Source organism: Cylas formicarius, unplaced genomic scaffold (genome assembly GCF_029955315.1).
Source record: "Cylas formicarius isolate icCylForm1 unplaced genomic scaffold, icCylForm1.1 PGA_scaffold_4__25_contigs__length_36172078, whole genome shotgun sequence".
Classification (NCBI taxonomy): domain Eukaryota; kingdom Metazoa; phylum Arthropoda; class Insecta; order Coleoptera; family Brentidae; genus Cylas; species Cylas formicarius.
The window spans coordinates 4325997-4350171 of record NW_026844334.1 but is presented as its reverse complement, the minus strand read 5'-3'; the positions used below and the strand labels follow the sequence as shown (position 1 = coordinate 4350171).

The window sequence follows — 24175 nt, the reverse complement described above, 5'->3', positions numbered from 1 at the left end:
ATTTTTGGTCAAACGTGGTGTAAGTTCCGCGGAAATTATGAAACAGTTAACCGACGTGTACAAGGATGATTGCCTGAAAAAAACAGCTGTCTACGAGTGGGCTAAGCGGTTCAGGGAAGGCAGGGAGTCGGTGGAGGACGATTCACGTGAGGGAGCTGCCTCCACCTCTCGAACGGCACAAAACGTCGATCGCCTGCGCGTGCGTGTGCTCGGAGACCGTCGGGTAAGCCTCAGAATGTTGGAAGACGAGTTGGGTATCAACAAGGAAACCATTCGACAGATGCTACACGAGGATTTAGGGATGCGCAAGTTGTGCGCGAAAATGGTTCCCAAAGTGCTCACAGTTGAGCAGAAAGAGCTTCGTTTATCCATCTGTGAAGACATGATTTCTCGAATTGAGGAGGAAGGAGAAGACTGGATGTCAAATGTTATTACCGGAGACGAGTCTTGGGTGTTCCAGTATGACCCTGAGACCAAACGACAGAGCATGCAGTGGGTGGAAAAGGGGGGGAAGCGCCCCACAAAAGCCAGAATGTCGAAATCAAAAGTGAAATCTTTGCTCATCGCATTCTTCGATATTAATGGAGTTGTACACCACGAATACGTTCGGATGGGTGCTGCATCACGACAACGCTCCAGCCCACTCCTCATTCGCAGTTCGGGATTTTTTGACCAAAAACGGCATTCCAATGCTTCCGCACCCCCCCTACAGCCCGGACCTGGCCCCCTGCGACTTTCATCTCTTTCCACAATTGAAGTCCTACCTCAAAGGCAACCGATACGACGGCGTCGAGGAGGTGCAACGTGTCACGACACGGGTGCTGAGGGACCTATCTTCAGGGGGCTTCAGGGGGCTTCAGGGGGTGCTTCCAATGGTGGATCCAACGGTGGCGCCGGTGCATCGAGCTAGAGGGAGACTACTGCGAAGGATTATAACTTAATTTTAAGAATTTATGTATATTCCGGACCGTCCGGGCACTTTTCCGGGAATATAATTGACAGACCTCGTAATTAGAATCTAGACAATTATTTTTAAACGCTCTTTTATGTTCGTTAATGCGTCTCTTGAAGCATCTACCCGTTTGTCCAATATAATAGGGCAAGATCCGCATTTAAACTTGTGGACGCCTGATTTTTGAGATTTTGGACATTTCGTTTTAATGTTTTTTAAAAATTTTCCTATTGTGTTGTTAGTTCTGAAAGCTATTTTTAAACCACATTTTGACAAATGTTTTGACACTTTTTCACTGGGTTCTCCTATGTATCTAATTGTTTTTTATTTATAATTTTATCTATAAAAGGACGTATTGTAGTCGTTGTTCAGTGCAATTTATTTAATGATATTCAGTTTTTTTTGTAATTTTCTGTTAAAAGTGGCGTGTTAAGAAGCGTATAAAAGAATTTTTTGGTTTAAAATCGGTGTGGAACTTCAAAATACTATGGCAACTTATAGCTCTATATTCCAACTCCACAGAGTATACTACCAATGTGGGCGGTCGCGTTTACATTGTTAATTAAATTTTTTGCAGAGAAAAACTTCCATTCCATATTATTTACTATAATGGCCCGCACATATATATTCTTCCTTTATCCCGCGATTTATCAATAGCGAAGTTTCGTCCGCGTAAAATTTACATGGCGACCGTAATTTCCCATGCGGATCACGCCCGGTTTTCGGATTCCAAACTCCGCTCCGGTTCATCGAAAAGTCACGTTCCGATGGAAAAAAATACTCCCCCACACACAACGTTATATCCCACCACCTTATAAAGAAGCACAGCTTACGAAAGAACAATTTTTAAAAAACCCAAGTTAATCTTAAGTAATTTTTTGAATTTTTGGAACGATTTGGTTCTTTTTTTTTAGGGAAGGGATTAAGGGAAATGCGTTCCAGATTTATATTGTCTAGGTTTCTGGAAAAGACTGGGTTTATGCAAGTTTGGTTAGTGCCTTTTAATTCATTTTCGATGCCTAGATTCGTTTCAAAGTTATACATTTTTAAAGAAAAAACTTGAGTGTTCCTCTTTTGTCCAAAAAATCATTAAAATCGGGCTGAAATTTAAAAAGTTATATAAAATCAAGGTTTGTCACGTGGCCTGAATAGGGCTGACGTCACTTGTTAGCAATTCGCCCCTTCTGAGTGACCTGGTAGATTATCAGTGGGTCTCCCGTTTCGAGAATAAGTTCTAAATGTTGATCTTAATTGTATATAGTTATATAGTATATTTGATAATATTCATAAACATAGGCAAAGTACGACGAGAATTTTATTTCTTCTTCTTTCTTCTGTGCCTTCTCCCTTACTGATGTTAGCAACTAATAAAGCAATTCTAACTCTCCAAGCTGATGTCAAGTTCCGATATTCACATATCAAGGGTAGTAGTTTGTTTGGACATTGTTTCTGTTAATATATCTTCACCGTTTTTATAGTTAATGACGCTAAATAAAGTCAGCAGGACTTCTACCGTTTCCGCCAATAGCAAACTATCATCCGCATATTGAATATTCTCGATGAGAATTCAATCGATGTTAATACCCACGTTGCTGTTCTGCAAAGATTGTTTAAAAATATTCTCTGAGCATGTATTGAACAATGATGGTGAGAAAATGAAGCTCCTCGCTCCTCGTTGAATCGCGATATCCTCATTTTCTGTGGGTCTACAGTTACATTTCATGGAATTTAATAAATTACAATTATCCTGTATCCTATAGCATATGAAAAGAATTTTTGCTATTCTACTGTGGTCTCTTATAATATACTTAAAAATATATAAAAAAAATTTAACTCTAAAGCAATTCAGGTGTACTGTTTTTGAACACATTAACCACAATGAACACAACGGAATTCGGTTTTATTTATGGAAAAAAAAATTTAAATCAATAATTAAAAAATGTCCGGTGTGATTCGATAGTTTTATCTTCTTTTAACCACTGTGATGTCGTCTATGGCCCATGTTTGACAGCGCCTGCCTCAGAACGGATTCAAAAAATCCAGAAATATTGTCTAAGATTTATTTTTGGGATTAAACGCGGCAGGCCTGTTAGTCATAAATTGAGTCCGATGACTTAATATGATAAATCGACGATATCTCCATAAATATAATCTTTATAACAAAATTATAAGATCACACAATTTAATAAATTGGTTAAGGCTTTCGCGGCCCGTTGATAAGCTATTATCTTCATTCGGGTTTAAAGGCCGTCGTCGATTGGAATTACTTCCTAACGTTTCGCTAGCACGAGTGGCGAGCTTCTTCAGAGGTCCTTCCATTGTTTCGGTTCGTCGTCTTATCAATGTGGCTTGTCGATTTACATATTCAATATGTCAGTTGTGAATGTTGTAAAAATGTAAATTACCAAACAACTATATAGTGAACCGTTGATTTTTGGCTTAAGGTTAAAATTAAATGTCTGAAGAAGGTCTTGAAGTCCGAAACGTCGCAAAAAATAAAATGTTTCACAAGTAACGGAAACTTTTTTAATTTCACTAAAAAAGGACCAAAAAAAACCCAAGAACCATTTCTTAAGAATATATAAAATCAAAAGGATCTAAGAACTCACAAACTAGAAATATATATATATATATATATATATATATATATATATATATATATATATATATATATATATATATATATATATATATATCGAACACTAAAAAAAAATATGAATGACATGAAGGAAGCCGGATCTAATATCAATTTACTCCGAAAATCAACTTTTTAACAGCGGCTGAAGCAAACTAACATTTATAAAGTTGAGACTGATACCATAACTTGTGCCACAGTAATTTACGTACAGAGAATCGAAAGCTTTACGAGAATAAACAAAGACGGCCTAAACCCTCCTGCCTTTCAGGTGCAAGTGCAATATAATTGTACAATAGAACGTGGCTTGTCGATTTACATATTCAATATGTCTGTTGTGAATGTTGTAAAAATGTAAATTACCAAACAACTATATAGTGAACCGTTGATTTTTGGCTTAAGGTTAAAATTAAATGTCTGAAGAAGGTCTTGAAGGCCGAAACGTCGCAAAAAATAAAATGTTTCACAAGTAACGGAAACTTTTTTAATTTCACTAAAAAAGGACCAAAAAAAACCCAAGAACCATTTCTTAAGAATATATAAAATCAAAAGGATCCAAGAACTCACAAACTAGAAATATATATATATATATATATATATATATATATATATATATATATATATATATATATATATATATATATATATATATATATATATATATATATATCGAACACTAAAAAAAAATATGAATGACATGAAGGACGCCGGATCTAATATCAATTTACTCCGAAAATCAACTTTTTAACAGTGGCTGAAGCAAACTAACATTTATAAAGTTGAGACTGATACCATAACTTGTGCCACAGTAATTTACGTACAGAGAATCGAAAGCTTTACGAGAATAAACAAAGACGGCCTAAATCCTCCTGCCTTTCAGGTGCAAGTGCAATATAATTGTACAATAGAACGTAGAGTTTTGTGAAAAGTGTTGTGAAAGTCCGACTGGGCTTCTGGTATAGTTCCGACAGCAGACTCTCATATCAGAAGACTCATTTTTGTAAATGTTAGGGTCATTTTTGTCTCCCTTCTTGTGAAGCATCAGCACTAGCTCCAGGATAGTTTACCTTTAAGTAAGATATTATAAAAAATAGAACCAGTTTTGTGTTCTTAAAAACTTCAGAAGGAGTGGCATCTAGCCCAGAAGGCTTATTATTTTTAGGTCTTCTATAGCATCAAGAAGGCGGTGGCGTGATCAAAAAAAGGGCTCGCAGCTAATTCGTTTCTGTCAAAAATTATTACTGAAGAGTTGCAGATAAGTTTCCCGTAAAGCAATTTCTGTTATGATTTTTAATAAAACCTCAATAGGATTTTTGATCCCTCATAAAAGAAAGTGCCAGTGTTTGATTTGTGGCCAATAATTTATTCTGCAAAAGAACAATTTTCTAGGTCTTTTAGATTTTTGCCTATAATTAATTATATTTTTTTATAATACTTCCCGACCCCCCGGCCCCCTATTTTCAATATGTTCCGTCACGGGGAAAAGCTGCATATATGTGTCAAATATGAAGTCCATTGCTTCAAATTTCGGACACTTATCGTGATTCATATCAAGGTCCAAAACTAACCAAAAAACAGTCGAAAAAAAGATAGATACCGGCGTCAGATTACGGCCATTTCTTATAAGCTTATATGCCTCGTGGAGGGTTAAAAAGCAAACGAATTTTAATTTTGTACATCCAACGGTCCGAAAGTTATTCAGGAAAAACCAAAAGACGAGAACGGAGATCGATCAGACAAAATTTTTTTTTTCGACGGTGATCATTTCTGTACCAACGACGATCCCATAGAACCTACCGTTACCGGGATGTAAAATTTTTATACGAGCGTAGATACTGTCGAAAAATTCGATTTCATCGATTCTCAAAAGTAACAAGTGAAGTCAAATAACTGACCAAACCATGAGCAATGTTTAAAACTCAATCTGAACATTTATAATACCATCGCCTAGGATCGTAAAGCATTTTTCATATGCCGTTTTTCCGGGTTATATTCGAGAACCGTTTCCGGGTTAAAAAGATTTCGCGTGAACGGCACGGCGACGCCTTTGACATTTGAACGCGTCTGAGTAGACGCCGTTGCGGTAGATTTGAATAATATAAAATATTTCATATTCATACGGGCCTTCCGATTGTGCACTTTGTTGCTTCAACCGAAGGGTGTGGGATACAGCCGCATGTATGCGGGGGTGCAATCTTCTCTAACGATTTAAAATGAGACGTGGTTGGGAGCGAGACACAATGCGCCTCGAAACATCTTTATATCGTCCGGAGTAGGAGGGACGTAAAAAAAGTAAACAAGCGTTTGTGGGTCGACTCGCTGTCAGAATCGAATTTTCTGAATCGTAAAACTGGGATGGCCGGGTCGAGAATTACAGATTTACGAAATTGAGATTCGTCGAAAATAAAATAAAACCAACCTATACGGTGCATCCGCATTCATCACTAAACATTTAATAGCTTGATTTGAAATTTTGCAAGAAAGTCGTTGTTGAAAACATTACAAACATGGATAAGGTGAAAAGGAAAGCGTGTCCCCTTTCACAAATTTGAATACCTTTAGGCACGAAAGTATGTCTAGGTTCAGGAAAACATGCGATTTGCAACAAATAGAAAAGCGATATTTCGGACAGACTGACGAAGAAAAATAATGATATACAAACTATCGTAAATTCCTGGTGGGACTGCTTGAATCAGAACTAGAACTATTGTATAGTATAAGAACAAAGCATAAAACGCACATGCCACAAAACTCTTCTTTGTTTATGTTCGCAGAAATAATATATAATAATTAATATAACTTTCGATTTTCAGATAAGATAAGAATATTATCAGCTTAAAATCCATTTGAAAAGGTGTCGGACGACTTAACCAGGTATGTTTCTAAATTATCAGAGTGATAAAACATTTAAATTATTTTGGTTAACGCCGAAATCAAAAGCTTCAAAGTTTAAAATTAGTCAAGACACTTGGCTAAATATGAAAAATATAATAATTTTCCATTATGCAAAAATACTAAGTAGAAAATCTCTTCCGTACCTATTTATACATGTAAATGAAATTTTTAAAATCTCCTTTTCATATAAAATTGTGTGTATGTGTGTGTGTCTGTGAGAGAGAGAGAGATAGTGTGAGAGTGACGGGGCGGGGGGAGGGGGGAAGGGAAAGAAAGGGGAAGAGAGAGTGGCCTGGGGGGGGGGGGGAGAGTGAGAGAGTGGGGGGGAGGGAGAGAGGGAGAGTGTGTTGGGGGGGGGGAGAGAGAGAGTTGACCTTGTTCTTAAGATACAGGGAGACATAGACAATTAGACTATTTCAGTTAATTGTTTCAGTTTTATTTCAAAAAGCCAGTATCCTATTTTTTTTTTACGTACAATCCATTGGTGTACTAATATATTTTTTAAAAATATATGATTTTTAAGATACGACCTAAAGTTACTTATTTTTATGGAACAACGTGTCTATTTTTTACTTTTTTAAAATTTGATTGTCTAAATATATTATTTATATTTATATTATATTTTGACATTTTAAAAACTATACCCCTATTCAGTCATAATTTTATTCCAGTATTATTATTATTACTATTATTAAAAAATAGCCAAGATATAAATCTTCGTTCCTGGTTTTAAAAAATAAATTAGAGTGCGCTATGAAAATGTTAATTTTGTCTTTGATCAGAAAGCAATATACGCATGAATTACGGTAATAATGCAATCTGGAATACTGTTTGTTTAAATATATTGCAAAATTTTAGGGAAGCAAATCAACAAATATTTATACTCATTTTTGAAAATATTCCCCAACTATTATAGATTTTTGTTTCATTTACTTTGAATAGTAATCTCAAAACTTACACTTAAGAAAAAATATGAACACGCCACTGACTTGTAGATTCTATGATCTAAACAATCATCACAATCCTAATATTTGCTGCCTAGACGCTTGTTGGCATGATCTTGTCGATTAGGTATGGTGCGTGTGAAATTTATTACACCCAAGTCGATTTAGTATAAACCCCGTTTAAAATATTCTGCAGTTTAAATAATTAATCAAGGCAACTTACAGAGTGGATACTATGACGAGCATGACGAGAGATGTCTCGCTTTCTCTAGTATCTCCAGAAGGCTAAATGCGTCCGAGAAGAAAATAATTATTAAACAACTTGGTAACTCCGTGCCTGCGACTCTTCTTCGCTTCAACTTACATTAAAAATCAGATTCTCACGCTATCGGCGCTACGAACGATGTTTCGAGGCAGTTGGAAACTTTTTAACTGGAACTCGCTTTAAGAACTGAACCGTGTTATCTCAGCATCGCCGCCGGGCTCTCCGGCTCTCTCAGGCGGACGAAATGGATAAGTTTCACCATTCGGCGTGCAAGGGAGAGGACATTTTCTGTTACTTTTCGTAAAACATATCTAACACTTAGATATAACGCTGGCTGGTCTCGTTGAGGGAGTGAATTTCAGAGGAACATTTTTCTTTTGGAAATATTGTGTTGTGAAAAAAAGACGCTATACTTTTTTCGACAAAGATTAAAAAAAATATATCTTGAAACGAAGATATGTTCTTATTAAGAAGCGAAAAACTGGAGAAAATTAAATTTGAAGGATTGAGGAACTCATCCAAAGACAAGTTTACGAGGTTTGTTTGTGAAAATATTTAAAAAAAAACAGTAAACATGGATGTTATGCTTGAGGCATCGACAAAGGTTTTCCGAAACAATATCCTAAAAAAATGTGCTCCTATTCAGAACTCCAAAAACGTACTACAGACAAGTTTCCGAGGTTTGTCTATGAAAACATTTCAAAAAGAATAGTAAACATGGATGTTAACCCAGAGCCATCGGAAAAGGCTTTTGAAATAAAAATACGGTTCTATTCAGAACCCAAGAACTGGAGAAAGCTATTTTTTTTTGACAAATTTAATTTGCATCATTGAGGAACTCAATCATAGACAAGTTTACAAGGTTTGCCTGTGAAAATATTTCAAAAAGAATAGTAAACATGGATCATGGGGCAATACATACAACAATATCGTGAAACCAAAATATGGCATTATTCAAAACCCCAAAAACCCTACTACAGGCAAGTTTTCGAGGTTTGTCTATGAAAACATAAAAAAAAGAGTAAACATGGATCTTAAAACAGAGACATTGGAAAAATTCATTTTCAAACAATATCCTGAAAAGAAAATATGCTCCTATTCAGAACTCCAAAACCCTGCTACAGACAAATTCTATGTTTGTCTATGAAAACATTTCAAAAAGAATAGTAAACATGGATGTTAACCCAGGGGCATCGGAAAATGCTTTTGAAAACAATATCCTGAAATGAAAATATGGTCCTATTCGGAACCCAAAAACTGGAGAAAACTATTTTTTTTTTGATAAATTTTAATTTGCATCATTGAGGAACTCAATCGGAGACAAGTTTACAAAGTATGTCTGTGAAAATATTTCAAAAAGAATAGTAAATATGGATGATGGATAAAAAAAATTATTAAGACATTTTTTGTGTATCCGTCGGTTTTGGACCCTACAAAATAAAAATATATCTTTCCTTTCGATTTTTTTTTATTATTACCTTTTTAACGATTTTTATCTCTTACTCTGGCGCTAGTAGCTTTAACTCTCAAAACTAAATGCCTTAAGAGCCTTTAGTCTAATCAGCTTTAAAAAGGCGTCCAGCACTTCGGAGTCGAAAAATATGTATTTCCGAAAAACCTCCACTCCAGCGATCCCTTATCAATCAACGAAAGTGATTAATCACGAGCAGTGGGGTTCTTCGCAAAAACTTAACTACTCCTGAAAAAAACCAAATGAGTTGTTTCTCTTCTAGAGACGCGACGGGAGGAAGACTTGACTGATGAAATTTTCTAATGATATCAAATTGTTTCGTCCGGATGCCGTGGGTAATAAAATGTGCGATCGGGAGCGTTTCCCTGGAGGGGATAAAAGTGGTTCGCGTCAAACTAACAAATACGATCAATCTCAATCTCGATTCTTAATAACGAATGGCTGAAGTAATTGTTTTCGAACCTCTGCAAGGGTTAAATGGGCCAAGGATGTTCAACTTCAACTTCTTTATTTATATAAATTAATAATAATGATAACCAGAAGACTAAATTTTTATTTATTACAAGCAACTTGCATCGGATATTTCCAAATTTGAACAATTATAATAATGAAAAAAAGAGAAAAACGCACTTCATTTTAGTCGATTATTCTACTTTTAGTATTCGAGCGTTGAACTTGAATCACGGAGACTTGATGTTCAAGTAACTATGTTGATATAGGTTTATATATGGTTATATAGGCCTTGAGGAAGTTACTAGGAAATCTCTAGAGAATACACGAGCGGTTTGATTATATAACTTCTACAAGAAATTTCAGTTTGAAATCTCGCCATTGCAGAAGATGTATCTTTTTATACTACCAAGCATATCGTCCAAACATGATTGATTATTGCGTTTTGTGGCAAGAAACCGAGACCGTCAGTCCTGAAAGCTACCATGACAGTGCCTGAGTGATCAAAAGCACTCTTTCATTGGACACCATGAGCAAAATAGAAAACCCTTCAGAAGGAAAATGTAAAGGGAGAGCCTAGCCGTGGTTTCGCAGATGTATGGGACATCTTGCAGGGCGTCTACACAGAAGCACGAGTCTCAAACCGACAGCCGAAAAAGTGATCGTGAAGTCGTTCCCAAGAAGAACGTTTGAATGCAGTTTTTAAATGACTGAGTATAGAAAATAGTAGTGTAAACTCAGCCACCATGACAGTGCCTGAGCGACCAGGGGCACTCACGCACAATGTATGGGTGAAACACCACAGAATGTACCGTAGCGGAAGTTTCATTTCTGAAAGCGACGGCCGAGAAAGTGATGGAAAATCGTAAAAAAATGTGAGACGTTCATGCATGATTTCCCTCTAATTGAGCGCGTTCAGCGTCACAGCTAACAAATATAACCCCGGTCGGTGATAAAAAGCGTTTCGGGAGACAGGGAAAAATTTAGCGGTTCTCCGCCATCCTCCGACAACATAAGGGGACGTCGTAACGTCTGATGGCACCTCTTTAATAATACAAAAAGGCCCTTCTCGAAAAAAACCTCTAACGTTTACGTTTTTGCATATAAATGGGAAAAATTGGAAATTTAATTTAGAGACGAGAGCCGAACGACATTAATATCGTCGAGAAAAAATGGAACGGCGTGCCGGGGGTGGGGGTGCGATAAAACGGTCAGGGCGTAAATTGGAAGATATTTTTATTGGCTCGTCGAATAGCCACAGACGGTTTTTTTATGAGAACTTTTTTAAGTAGGCTGGCAAAGGAATTTGGTCCCTAGACCGTGTTGCCGGATTTCCTTCTTTTGAGGGGTGGAAATAAATCGAAGTATATATGCATTTTCTATACAACATTTTCTCACTATGGCATGATTCTTTTATATCTCCATAAAGTATCGAAGAACTTTAAATAAAAAAGTTTACTTAAATGTGCTGCAAGTAATGAAAATAGTAGCTTCATTGAGAGTATTTAATAAGTGTCACACAATACCCAACATCCTCGTTTCAAATGGTATAAACTTCATTTTTGAATTTATGAGCAATTTAAGTCAAAGGAACCAGCAAAGAAAATGTTAAACATTTTTGATTTTTTTAAATATGTGTATTTCATATTTTATATTTCGTTTGGCGGATACTGAAAAATAACAAATAATTAAGTTTAACATGGCAAACGTAAAGATTTGAAAAAAATGAAGAAACAAAAAACCTGAATTTACAACGTAAGGACCAATGGAAGGCATAAAAAAAAACTTGAAACGCAGTTCAATTTCAATTCCAGCTGGCGTACAATAGTACTTTTGTACAGTAAATAAAACCAAAAAATATTTCAAATTGGGTAAACATTGATCCTAAGAAAGGACGATCTTTGTGGTTCGATTGACTAATGAGGGAAAATGCCAAGAAAACCATCAACTTAGAAAAAACGAAGTTTTGCATCTATAAATATGGTGAAATTGATTCTCTCCTTCTTTGGTTTCCGTTGTTAGGCACAGGGGGTAAAATAATGTTACATGTTTCAGAAACATTAAAATCCAGGAAATTATTAATTATATAATATAGGGGGTTAAGTTGAGTTAAGTGTTGTGAGATACTTATAAGACATCGTGTATAATAGCTATTTTCACTGCATGCAGCACATTCATACAGATAACTTTTGTATTTAAATTTGCCGATAGAATTAAACCTTAGGGGAGATGCAAAAGAATCTCCCATTATAGTAAATTCTTCGAAACTAAGCAAGAACGAGGAGAAGAAGAAGAAATATATAGCAGTAAGTGTGACAAGTCAAACTAACCTAGCAAGTTTCTTTTGAAAATGACAAGTAAAAAGGGTATTGAAATGGATCACAAATATTAATACATAATATATAATTAAAATACAAATATAAATAATACTACAAACATAAATATATTTTATATAAAAATATAAAATAACTCAAATGAATATTATAATTTTCAAGTTCTCTTCTTTGGTTTCCGTCAATATAATGTTACATCTTTTAAAGACATTAAAATAATCACTATATTAAGAAAGGTATTAATTATGTAATATAACGGGTAACCAATTTTAAATAAATAAGTTAAGTGTTATGAGACACTTATAAGATACTGTGTATAATACCTATTTTCACTGCATGCAGCACATTCATACAAAAAACTTTTGTACTAATCTCGCAGTATAGTAAATTGTTCGAAACTAAAGAAATATATAGCAGTAAGTGTGACAAGTCAAACTAATAAATATACATATTAATACGTAATGTATAATTAAAGTACACATATAAATATATGTAATTATTGAACCGTTATTGGTTAGTTTTAGTTTAGTTAGAATTTACTATTCAAATTGAAAAAGATAAAAAATAAATTTTACAGAATAAATAAGAACTAAAAGTTCAGATTTTCACGAAATTATATATTTTTACATGACAATTGTTTCGACCACACCGTGTCTTTATCAAATGCACATCTGAACTTTTAGTTCTTATTTATTGTGATAAATGGATTTTCATCAAGTAAAAGTCACCTCAGCTCAAAAATAATACATTTTCTTGACTTAACTTTAATAAGAAATTTTAATGAGAATAACATAAAAACAAAATCCAATACATGTCCAGGAAAGTATTTAAATTATAATCATCATCTCAGAAATAAAACAAATGCTGTTATTATTATTATGTTTAATAGAACGTGGTGGAAAACTAATATCAGAATATAGTGCGGAAATTTTATCAAAAATCAAACAAATTTTAATTCAAAATCATTGCATTAATAATCATAAAAAAGAAATAAATGCTGTAAATCTCAATATATTTTGTAATATTAAATTATTTAAATTATAAAAAAAAAACAATAGTCAAATGAACTCTTAGAAACCAATAACAAACATAAACTTCAAATGTCATGAATATTATGAATTCATGAACAACTCAAACATTATATGTTTCTAGGTTGAAGAATAAAGAATAATTATATAAAATATTTTATAAAATACATCATATCGAAAACTTAGGGAATGCTGTGCAGAAAATTTCGTCAAAGTTTTTCAATTTATTTATTAATGCTACGGTCAATTCTAACACAACACCTACTAAAAAAAAGAAAACTAGATAAAATAAATACAATAAAATAATTGTTTTTTTTCAGTAGGTGCTCTGTTAAGAAAGCATTACCCTTTAGAGATGTTTGTTATAGGAATACTTTGGAATTTAAATAAAATTGATTGAATTGCTTAAATTTTACTTCTTCTCCGATACTCTTCGGAAAAAAATTTAAAAAAAAAAACTTCCTTTAGCGAAATCACCCGTTTTCCGATGAAAATTTAACTAGGATAAGCGAATTCAGTTCGCGTTAAGCGCAGACCACTTGTCTAAATTTATATCGATCGTTTTCCAAGTGAAAATTTATCACGAGAAGAAAGCCCGGGTCTACACTCCCACGCGTGTAGCAGAGGGCACTCTGGCAACTTTTGCGGGCCGAAAAGCGATCCTTTCAAATTTCGCGAAAGCGTTCGTCGTCTATCTACGGAACTTTTTTCAATGGCCGAGTTATATACCAAACGAGAAGAGCGGTATCAAAACACAAAAAAGTCACTCTTGCTTGATTTAATTCGGGTACGTCCTTGACTTTTGCCCTCTCTAATATCACTTCTTTTATTTGATCAATAAACGGAAGTTAATTGAATTTTTCCGAATTTTAAGCAAGCAGTATAGCGACCCGAACATTGTTTTCGATAGATAGATAGATGGTTTATTGACTACTTTACAATATCATTGTTTGTAGCAAGTCATGCAAAGGAAAAAAAAATAAATTCAATATATGTAAGTATATGCTAACATAACATAACAGAACAATCATTGAAATCCAATCAATTCACAAATATTTTAATGGCATAAGAGGAGTTACCCGACAGTATGGTGGCATAGTTTATACGCGAGTGAAATAAACCAAAGTAAGTTGACTTCAATACATGAAAACTCACCATCCTGCGAAGTTGACGCAAAAGGAAATGAATATTTGAAAGATTTTTACTTAGCTCGCCAATGTGTTCTGACCGATTCAGAGTGTCATCCAAGGTAACGCCTAGACACTAATAAATTCTTCGTTTTAGCTTCATTAAGTTGTAGATTATTTGCTGAAAACCATGCTTTGGCTTTAGATAAAGTATATGTTTCGATATTACTCAGGGTAGTGATGTTCCTGGTTGAATTAATAAATCATGTGTCGTCAGCAAACAGCACAATCTTAGTATCAGGCATCATATACTGGCAAATATCATTTATGTATATAATAAAAAGGAGGGGTCCCAGAACGGAGCCCTGGGGTAGTCCAAACTCAACGCAAGCCAAATCAGACTTATTGTTCTTGTCTATCTGTTAAATAGGACTTAAAAAGTTTGAGTGGAACACCGCGCACTCCATAAAATTCAAGCTTGCTCGAGAGAATCTGATGAGAAACACAGACGAAAGCCTTTGAGAAGTCGCACTGTGACATCATTAAGTGTTCTCCCCTTTCCAGGCCCCCGACTATATCCTCCGCCACTCTCATCAAAACTCTAGTTTTGGAGAACTTGCTTCTGAAACCAAACTGGGCGGAGTTTACTTCAACAAATTTATATAGCCTCTCTTTTAACAGGATTTCAAAAACTTTTGATAAAACAACAATGATAGAGATGATAGATTAAAACATATTTTTTTAATGAAATGATCACCTTGACCAACTCTTACGCAACCTATAGTACTAATAGATTAGCTATCCGTCTTACTCTTTTGGTCTATGATCAATAACTATCATCTTCTGTGGACCACTTTTCCCTTTTTCCTTCTTTACTTTCTTTAATCATAACTCTTTTTCTTCAATTACTCCTACTACTTTACTACCCACTATGAAACATTTGATTAGTTTCAAGCTGAAAATTAGGAACAACTAGGATCTATTTTTTTTACATATTTTGACGTAAATGCTGAAAATCAAGTACTGGTTTTCGAAAAAAAAAAGGCACACATCCGTCATACGTATTTTTTGGGCAAATATAAAATATATAGGATGATTGAAAAAGTAGACGTGGGTACCAAGTCGCATTTTTTAAAATGGAATTTTTTTAAATGGTGGACATTTTCAACATCCAATAAAATAATTTGTTCGACGTGCCTTGTTTCTATAAATTTCTACAATTCTTCATTTGAACCCATTTATATTTCGTTCGAATCTCTTGCGTGACATTTACGCTAACCTAATTACCTCCGTATATTTGACAGTAACTGGTCGAACCTGAATCAATTTGAAGTATTTTAAATTGTTCTCCTACGAATTTATTTTGTGTACTCAATTACTTTTTTATTCTTAAGATAGGTTTTAAGTCAAATTTAAACTATTAAAAAAAATGTAAAAACGTCATTTCAGGTAAGAATTACAAAAAAGTGGACATTAAGTAGAACAAAATCTAGCTGTCCCAAGTTATCTATCCTTTTTTAAATAATCGATGCTGGATGAATCCAGGATACCAATCCAAAACTAAACAAAATATCAAAAAAAAACGACTAAACAAAGTGAGTTAAGTATGTGTCCAAAGTTTTACAAAGATAATTTATATATCTTTGGCTTATTTCACACTCAAATTTGCCCCAAAATTAAAAATAGATGGAACAGTTCTGCACTGAAAGTTGTTTCATATGAACATATGTCCTAAACGTCTGAACTTCAGAAAATTCGAATACGAGGTACGTAAGCCCACTTTAGAGTTGCAGTAAGAGAAAATTTAAATCACACATTTAATAATGCAGTGGACCTTAACCATGGCCTACTAGGTTTCCAGATTTAAATAGATTTGATTTTTCTTTAGTGGGACATATTAAAAGTCCGGTTTATCGCACCCCAGTTAACACCGCAGAAGAGTTGAATTATAAGAGCCTCCTGCCATTTAATAAGAAACACTGGAGGTATACTTCAAAGAGTACGCGACAATATGAGGAAAAACTAGTTTCTATGTTACCCTATTTTATAAAAAGTTTGTTATTAATTTGTTAACAGACACTTTTGTTAAAAATTATCCACAGTGGGTAGTCCTTTTTTTTATAAGAATTGTTAATTATTTACCATGTTGTTAGGATGTTATGTTATTAACTTAAAAGTGGTAACTAAAAACTAGATATTTAATTTTAATATTTAATTAATATTAATTAATTATATTATTTAAACAGTAAATAGATTTCCTTAACAAAAAATAATGACATTTGCATTCATTTATGAACAGATTTGGTTTCTCTCTTTTTTTGTCGTCTGTTGGGCGGTTCTCACTAAATTAGTATATTATGCAACAATTGCGGTAAACCGCATTTGACTCACGAGTTTATTTGGCACGAGCGGAGCGAGTGTCTAAAAAACGAGATAATTAAGTTTTCCGAACGTGTTGCATAGTATACTTTTTCTACGACCGTTACATGCGTACAACCAGAATACATTCACTGACATGACCGCCAGAATTGACAAAAATTCAAAACGTGGGAAATATCTCCGAAAACATCCGATTGCTCCCAAGCCCGTGCGGTAAAATCCCGGAAATGTCCGAAGTGGCTCGGATCCGTGGGAAATAAAACTGACGTGGTAAAGTGACGCTTCTCGCACGCTAGATCTGTGTAAAAGGTATTTCACAGAAGAGAGTAGAAAAAAATATAAACCAATTTCTCTGCATGTTGTCATATTAACAATATTCTTATTACGACTCGGAGAAAACGTTTTTATTTTGAAAAAAATCAAGAAATTAAATTCCTTTAGAAATGATTGGAACTTGTAAGAACAATTTTTATTTTAAGAGAAATCAGTGGCGTACCATCAATGTCTACCAAAGGTGATTTTAAAAAAATATATTTTATTTTCGAAAACCTTACCACTATGTATCTCAAATATGAAGTTTTCTTTTTCAAATGGGCCCAAAAGTCGCCTCCATAATTATTGATACTCAATTAGAAAAACACGGTGTATTATTAGGAGAATCTCGAATTAAAATAACGAGCATATTACATTATATTCTATTTTATTTCGAATCGAACCGAACCCTCCAAAATTCCGTCTCCGTCTACTCAAACGACCAACGACCTAAGATCTACATCTAGAATTTCCTGGATTTCTTAACACCCGAGACGCCAAATTTTACCCTCGAACTGGTCGTCCATCATCGCCTCCCTTACCCGGGCGGGGTTGTTTCAATAAAATATTATTAAACTCGCCACTGTGTCCTCCTCCCCCCAGCTACCCCTTATCGCGGACGTTATGAATGAAGAACGTCGTAGTCGCAAAACCGGGATCGCGAAACCGGGAGCGTCTGGATCAAACCGACGCGCTAACACGACTGATATGCGAGGGCGTCGGGACTCCGATTCAGCCCGCTAACCGGTGGTTGTTCGATGGAAAGAGTGCGCGAGATGCGTCTCGCTCTTTGTCCTGTTGCATCCCCCAACTAACCCCCCAGTGGGGCGATGCGCCGCGTGACGAAACGATATTATTTGCTCCCTGGTCGTGATGGTCTTATCCTCTATCCAACTTGAACCAAATTTCGGTGTACTTTCATTATTTATTTATGCCCACTGAATATAAACGATGATGGTGATGCCGAAGCTAAGTTTCAGGGGCAAGAAACATAACAATATCATCCAAAATGTTCTGTGCGTGGTAACTGCCTAAGCTCTGCTATAAGCTCATTTATTTATTAATTCATTTTCCTTCATTACACACACAACGTGCAAAGACGGACAGATTCTGGACAGTCCTGCAACGACCTGTGAAATGAAATTCAATATGGCGTCCCAGAGCAAACGAAGAGAGTAAATAACATTTCTTTATGGTCTGCGGCTTGTGTAGAAAAGCGAACCTATGTTCATTTTCATTTTGTGTCTGTTGAGCGTGTTGTGTTCTTTAAACTACAAAAGCTTATTGATTTTTGGTTTTAAAGTGTATTTTGGTTTACTTAGCGCCTGGTAGATAGTGTGTAAAAGTATTAGTTTTCGTTTACTTTTAGTTTTAACAACACTCACAAAAACTGTACGGAGAGGAGGCCACTTTTCACTGGTTAGGAGGCCGAGTTCATTTATCACAAAAGAGAGGTGTTTTTCCTCTATATATATATATATATATATATATATATATATATATATATATATATATATATATATATATATATATATATATATATATATATGATGACACTATATTCCGGGATATCATCCGTTCGCTTGTTGGCCTCCGACTGGAATCCTGATCTTGAATTCGCTCCAAATTCGTACTACACGATGTTTTACAACAGTGTTTTAACTATTACTGACTGTTTTTCAAAATACCTTAGCTATAATTTATCATTCCGCACAACCAGAATTGCAATTCAACTAATGTTAACGGAAAAACTGGATAATCTTACACCGTGCTGATTGATGTCCATTCTAAAACTCGTTTCTTAATAATCAATAATATTTTGGTTTACATTCTTAATGGGTATATATATATATATATATATATATATATATATATATATATATATATATATATATATATATATATATATATATATATATATATATATATATATATATATATATATATATATATATAAACCCTAGAAAAGCATTTGACTTTTAAGTAGGTGACCATATTTCTTTTAAATTTATCACAGTCAGTTATATTCCGAATATTATTACGCAGAATTTCATAAACTTTTACACCCTGGTAGTATCGTTACATGGAATAGTCTATCTCTCAACCCCATAATTATAAAACAAATGGCGTTTAATTTTGATACCATTCTTTCAATCGTATCATGCCAGCTTAGGCTTTCATCCAGTAGATCTCAAAAAGTTTCCTCTTTCAGCGATCAATATTGATCCCCTTCCGTCCTTTACATATAAGGATTCACTACATTTCAACTTATGGAAAGTTAAGATTCAGGGATAAAATTACACACCTTCTTGGGAGTATTTTTTCACTTTGGAAAGCTCTTTAATGGACTACCGGTAAATTTAAAGAGATTTCACCGTCTGCTTTTATTAGTTACATAACTGATAAGCGCTGATGAACTGTATCTCTTCTTCATTTTTCAGCAATTAGTTCTCTTGCGCTTCCAATGCTGCTATAGAATGTTGCCTTTGTTTTGTTGCCTTGCTTTTCGTTGATCTTCGATTGATTCGATTAGATTACAAGCATCGTAACTTTAACAGCAGGCTCTGTGGTATTGAATTCCAGAAACTTATTTGTATCTAAAACTAACGCAGTATTTTCAGAGATTCTATACACTTATATATTTCAGGGCATTTCAATGGACTATCTCGATGATAGGAAGCAGTATGACGCTCTTGAAAATTGAAAATCTAAAATATCTCTTGCTACAACTCGAGTCCCACAAGGCTAACATTTATATAGTTGGTTATTGTTTTGTAAAATCGGAATACTCTATAGATGCAAAGGATTTTAAAATAAAAAAGGTAGAGTTTCATGGCCACAATTATAACCGCTTAGGAACGTATGTGTAACTTTGTTTTGCGAAAGGAAGATATCAGGAAGAAGCAGGAAGAAGGAGGACAGCAAAGAGCAGCATGAGAAGAAAGTATAAAGGATGACGATGATATACAGTGTGTCCAAGATAAGGATGCACAGCATGGGGATCTCGGAAACTATAAGAGATACAGTGTCGGTTAAATTAGACAAAAGTTGCGCATTTTGATACCGAACAAGATCCCGTTTTACAAATTTGAAAATTCCAAGCCGTTCCGGAAATATCCGAGAAAAACCGAAATATTGCGATTTCGTTTTTATTATTTTTTAAAGCTATTTGAAAAGATATGAAAAAACGGAAAACACTTTTCCATTGGCACTTTTTAATCTCTCCAAATTGACGTTAACAAATTTTCATTACAGCGTTTCGATTCCATGGAACCACCATCAACTTTGATTTTTCTTATGGGACGGAAAAAAAGTGCACACAGTATTAGGTTGTGCTTTTCATTGCGAATTCAACGATGTACGATACAATACGGTTACTTATGTTTTTATCCAGAAAAATGGCTTTTTAATACATTTCAGCATTTAAATGGAGTAGGCCATGACAAAATGACATCCAGTCAATTTCAATGACACATTAATGTTATTTGTCTTTGTTATCAGTCGATCATAAGTTTATTCCTTTAGTTATTGTTTTTGTATTTTTATTGTTGTTGTCTTTTTCTAATTTATTTTGTTCTACAATGGAGGGAGGTAATTTTACAAACGAAGAAAAATGTGATATGCTGTCTTGCTACATCTGATGCCAAAGAAATTGTGTGGAAGCCGAGCGTATGTATTCTAACAAATACCCAGAGCGGAGACAACCTGACAAGAGTATTTTTCGGCGTTTGTTATTTAATCTGAAAGAATATGGATCATTTAAGAAGCCTGCATTATCCCGACAAAAACCTTCCAATGAAGAAAACCAATACATTGTTCTACAATCTGTTATCGAAAATCCACAAACTTCTACCAGAGAAATTGAAGACCAGAATGGGGTAGCTAAATCTACAGCTCAGTTTATTTTAAGGAAAAATGAATTTAAGCCTTACAAATTCAGAATATGTCAAGGATTAAAACCGGGTGACGACGAACGAGGTAGACATTTTTGTGAGTGGTATACCAGGATGTGTGATGAGAGTTTTAATTTTCCATATAAAGTGATTTGGTCTGATGAAAGTATGGTGACCAATAACGGTATTTATAACAGGCGCAATACACACTATTGGTCGCAACAAAATCCACGTGTTAATAGACTATCCAGACATCAAGTTCGCTTTGGGTTTAATATTTGGTGTGGGATTTTTGGTAGCAAGATTATAGGCCCTATTTTCTATAATAATTCCTTAACTTCCGAGCGGTACCTTGACATCTTGAGGCACGATTTAGAAGATGCCTTAGATGATTTACCGCTAGGCGCTGTGCAAGGCTGCTGGTTCCAACAAGATGGTGCCCCAGCCCATAACTCCAGAGAAGTTCGCCAATATTTAACTGAACGGTTTGATGGAAAATACATTGGGACTTACAGTGAAACACCTTGGCCTCCAAGGTCCCCGGACTTAACTCCCTTGGACTTTTTCTTATGGGGCTACATAAAAAATGAGGTATTCAAAGAATGTTTTGACAACGAGGAACAATTACGTCAATCAGTACGAGCAGCGTTTAATAAAATTACTCCTGAAATGTTAAGTCGTGTTTTGGAGTCTACCGTGAGACGGGCGTACTTATGCCTAGAAAATGGAGGTCATTTATTCGAACATTTGTTATAGAATTTGTTTTTCATTAACTTGTTGGATTTAGTTGTTATGTTAAATGAACAGTTAGAGTTAGTAAATAAATAAACACATTAACTCGAACTTGTCAACCATTTTCTTTTGCCTTTCATCGTTCGGATCTCATGGCCTACTACAATAAAATACTAGAAATGTATTAAAAATCCATTTTTCTGGATAAAAACATAAGTAACCGTATTGTATCATACATCGTTGAATTCGCAATGAAAAGCACAAATTAATACTGTGTGTACTTTTTTTCCGTCCCATAAGAAAAATCAAAGTTGATGGTGGTTCCATGGTATCGAAACGCTGTAATGAAAATTTGTTAACGTCAATTTGGAGAGATTAAAAAGTGCCAATGGAAAAGTGTTTTCCGTTTTTTCATATCTTTTCAAATAGCTTGAAAAAATAATAAAAACGAAATCGCAATATTTCGGTTTTTCTCGGATATTTCCGGAACGGCTTGGAATTTTCAAATCTGTAAAACGGGATCTTGTTCGGTATCAAAATGCGCAACTTTTGTCTAATTTAACCGACACTGTATCTCTTATAGTTTCCGAGATCCCCATGCTGTGCATCCTTATCTTGGACACACTGTATACTATTTAAACACTAGAGACTGGTGTGGTCTTGCAATCAACTGTAAACTAATTGCAACTTTGTACCGTTCTGTAACAATAGCCTAGAATACCGCCTGTTGCACAGCATGTGTTTGAAGCAATAAAGAATGATTAAAGAAGGTACATAAGCGACATAAGATTCCGATATCTTCGGACATGTCACCACTATATCATCTGCCTTTGACGTGATGGGCAGGAAATGCCAAAAGACACAAAAATCGCGTAATTGACGGTGGTGCCGAAGAATGCGAGTCCCAGAGAGAGATAGAAGTCATTCCCTCTCCTTCGGAGTCAGTGGTCTGTACCGAATAGCTCCAAACGAATACCGATTTACGACCAACGGATTTCCATTACAATATACATAATTTGCGAGCGAATAAATGGAGTTTGCCTTGTCAAAATAAAAACTTATATTAATCGATGCATTGTTTTACGCGCCCCGACAAAACGCAATTACAATTATTCGTTTGGTTCGGCAATAAAACTGCCTGCAACGTCGAAACGATTTGAACGCTTTTGTCTAACAGGAATACAAATGCGCGCAGCATAATTACGAGGATACCAATTTCAGATAAGCAAAATGGCGATTATTAAATACCGCGCATTTTCATTTTTCGATCTTGCTGGTATCCGAGTTTTTGCGCGCTACCGCCAACCCCTGTTTATATTTTTAAACAGATCAAAGCCCGATCCTTATTTAATAAACAGAACGAAAAGATTGGCACTTGAAGAAAAAAAGTTGTTGCAGGGACGCTTCCGGGAGAAGCCGATAAAATTGCCTTGTCAGTGGTGTCAACTTTCAAACTCCATCTTCTCCTTTTTCCACGAGGATTGGCCTTCGAAAAAAAGCGAAAGATTGTGGGAACGGAATAAAGCAAAACCTTCCACTTCTGCCCTTGTCTTGTCAGTTCTACCACCTTCACGTTATATTTTTGAAGGAACTACATTTCCAAGTAACACTTTTTGTTACGTACCGATTATTTTTTTAATAAAAACTAAGAACCCATTAATTGTTTCCGAATTGTTTTTGTTACTCTTACAGGCATCAGATATAAATAGAAGAACTGAAGTCGCAGCTGACCACTGGCATTTTTTTATTTATTATAACAAGGTATGGTCTGTTCATAGATATAAGAAAGTGTCCAATTGCTTTTGAATGGAATTATCCAAGGGTGGTCATTAACATACAATGCAACAAGATTATTACCTAAAGTTTCGGAATTTAAATTCAGGTAAAATTGTGGTCCGTAATAGAAAATAATTTTACACCTACCTGTGTTTAATATTCTTTGGTTTGGTATACTACTTAGTTTAAGTTGTTTAGTATCTTTCCTAACAAAACCCCAAATATTTAAATTCTGCGCCAAGTACGGACCTGTTCGGCCATAATTCATTCTTACAGCTTGCCCGGGTCTTTTCTTAATTCGTATCAGTTAGTCACTTTCTTATATCTATGAACAGACTTTACCCTAACATGACGAACTAACAATTTACAAAGGTACACTGAAACTAAGCACATTTATCTTACTTTATAGGTACTCTATAGGTACATTCGATTGCCTCCACCTCTGCGTAGAGGTGCATACTGAGTTGAAGCAAGTAAGGCACCTTCGGCATTACTAAAATTACATTAACATAATTGAAATTTATTAATACTTACATAGTTTCAGTCGTAGAGTGTGTACTACACATTTTTACAAATATTTGTATTACTAATAACTTATTTACCTCGTCGCATGTCTATTGCATATATTCTTTCGATCTCCTTTCTTACACATGCTTGCAACTCCGGTCTAGTATTTGGTCCTTCAAGTGTTCATGATTATGTTGTCCCTTCTTTAAGATGAATACACCATTCTATTAAACTTTTCCTGATGCTTGATATTTTGTTTCTGTGCTTCTGAGATATCTTTTTGCAATAACTCAAATATTTAACCTTTAAACCTATAAAGGGTTGAATAATGTTATAAAATACGACGTTTTTGCACTAAACATGCAAAGCTACTATAACATATTAAATCAATTTTACTTCGTTCCGTAACACCTTCTGCGTGAAAAAAACATAAACTGGTCGTGAAAAAATATTTGTTAAGGGGTTCCGTTCTTGTT

At 34.8% G+C, this 24175-nt stretch overlaps 1 protein-coding gene across 1 annotated transcript in view; it reads right to left on the bottom strand.

The window, feature by feature from the left end:
- The window catches only part of LOC132701617 (tyrosine-protein phosphatase non-receptor type 13-like), a 166352-nt gene that overhangs the window by 104724 nt on the left and 37453 nt on the right, over nt 1-24175 (bottom strand). The gene's annotated exons all lie outside the window — the stretch shown is intronic.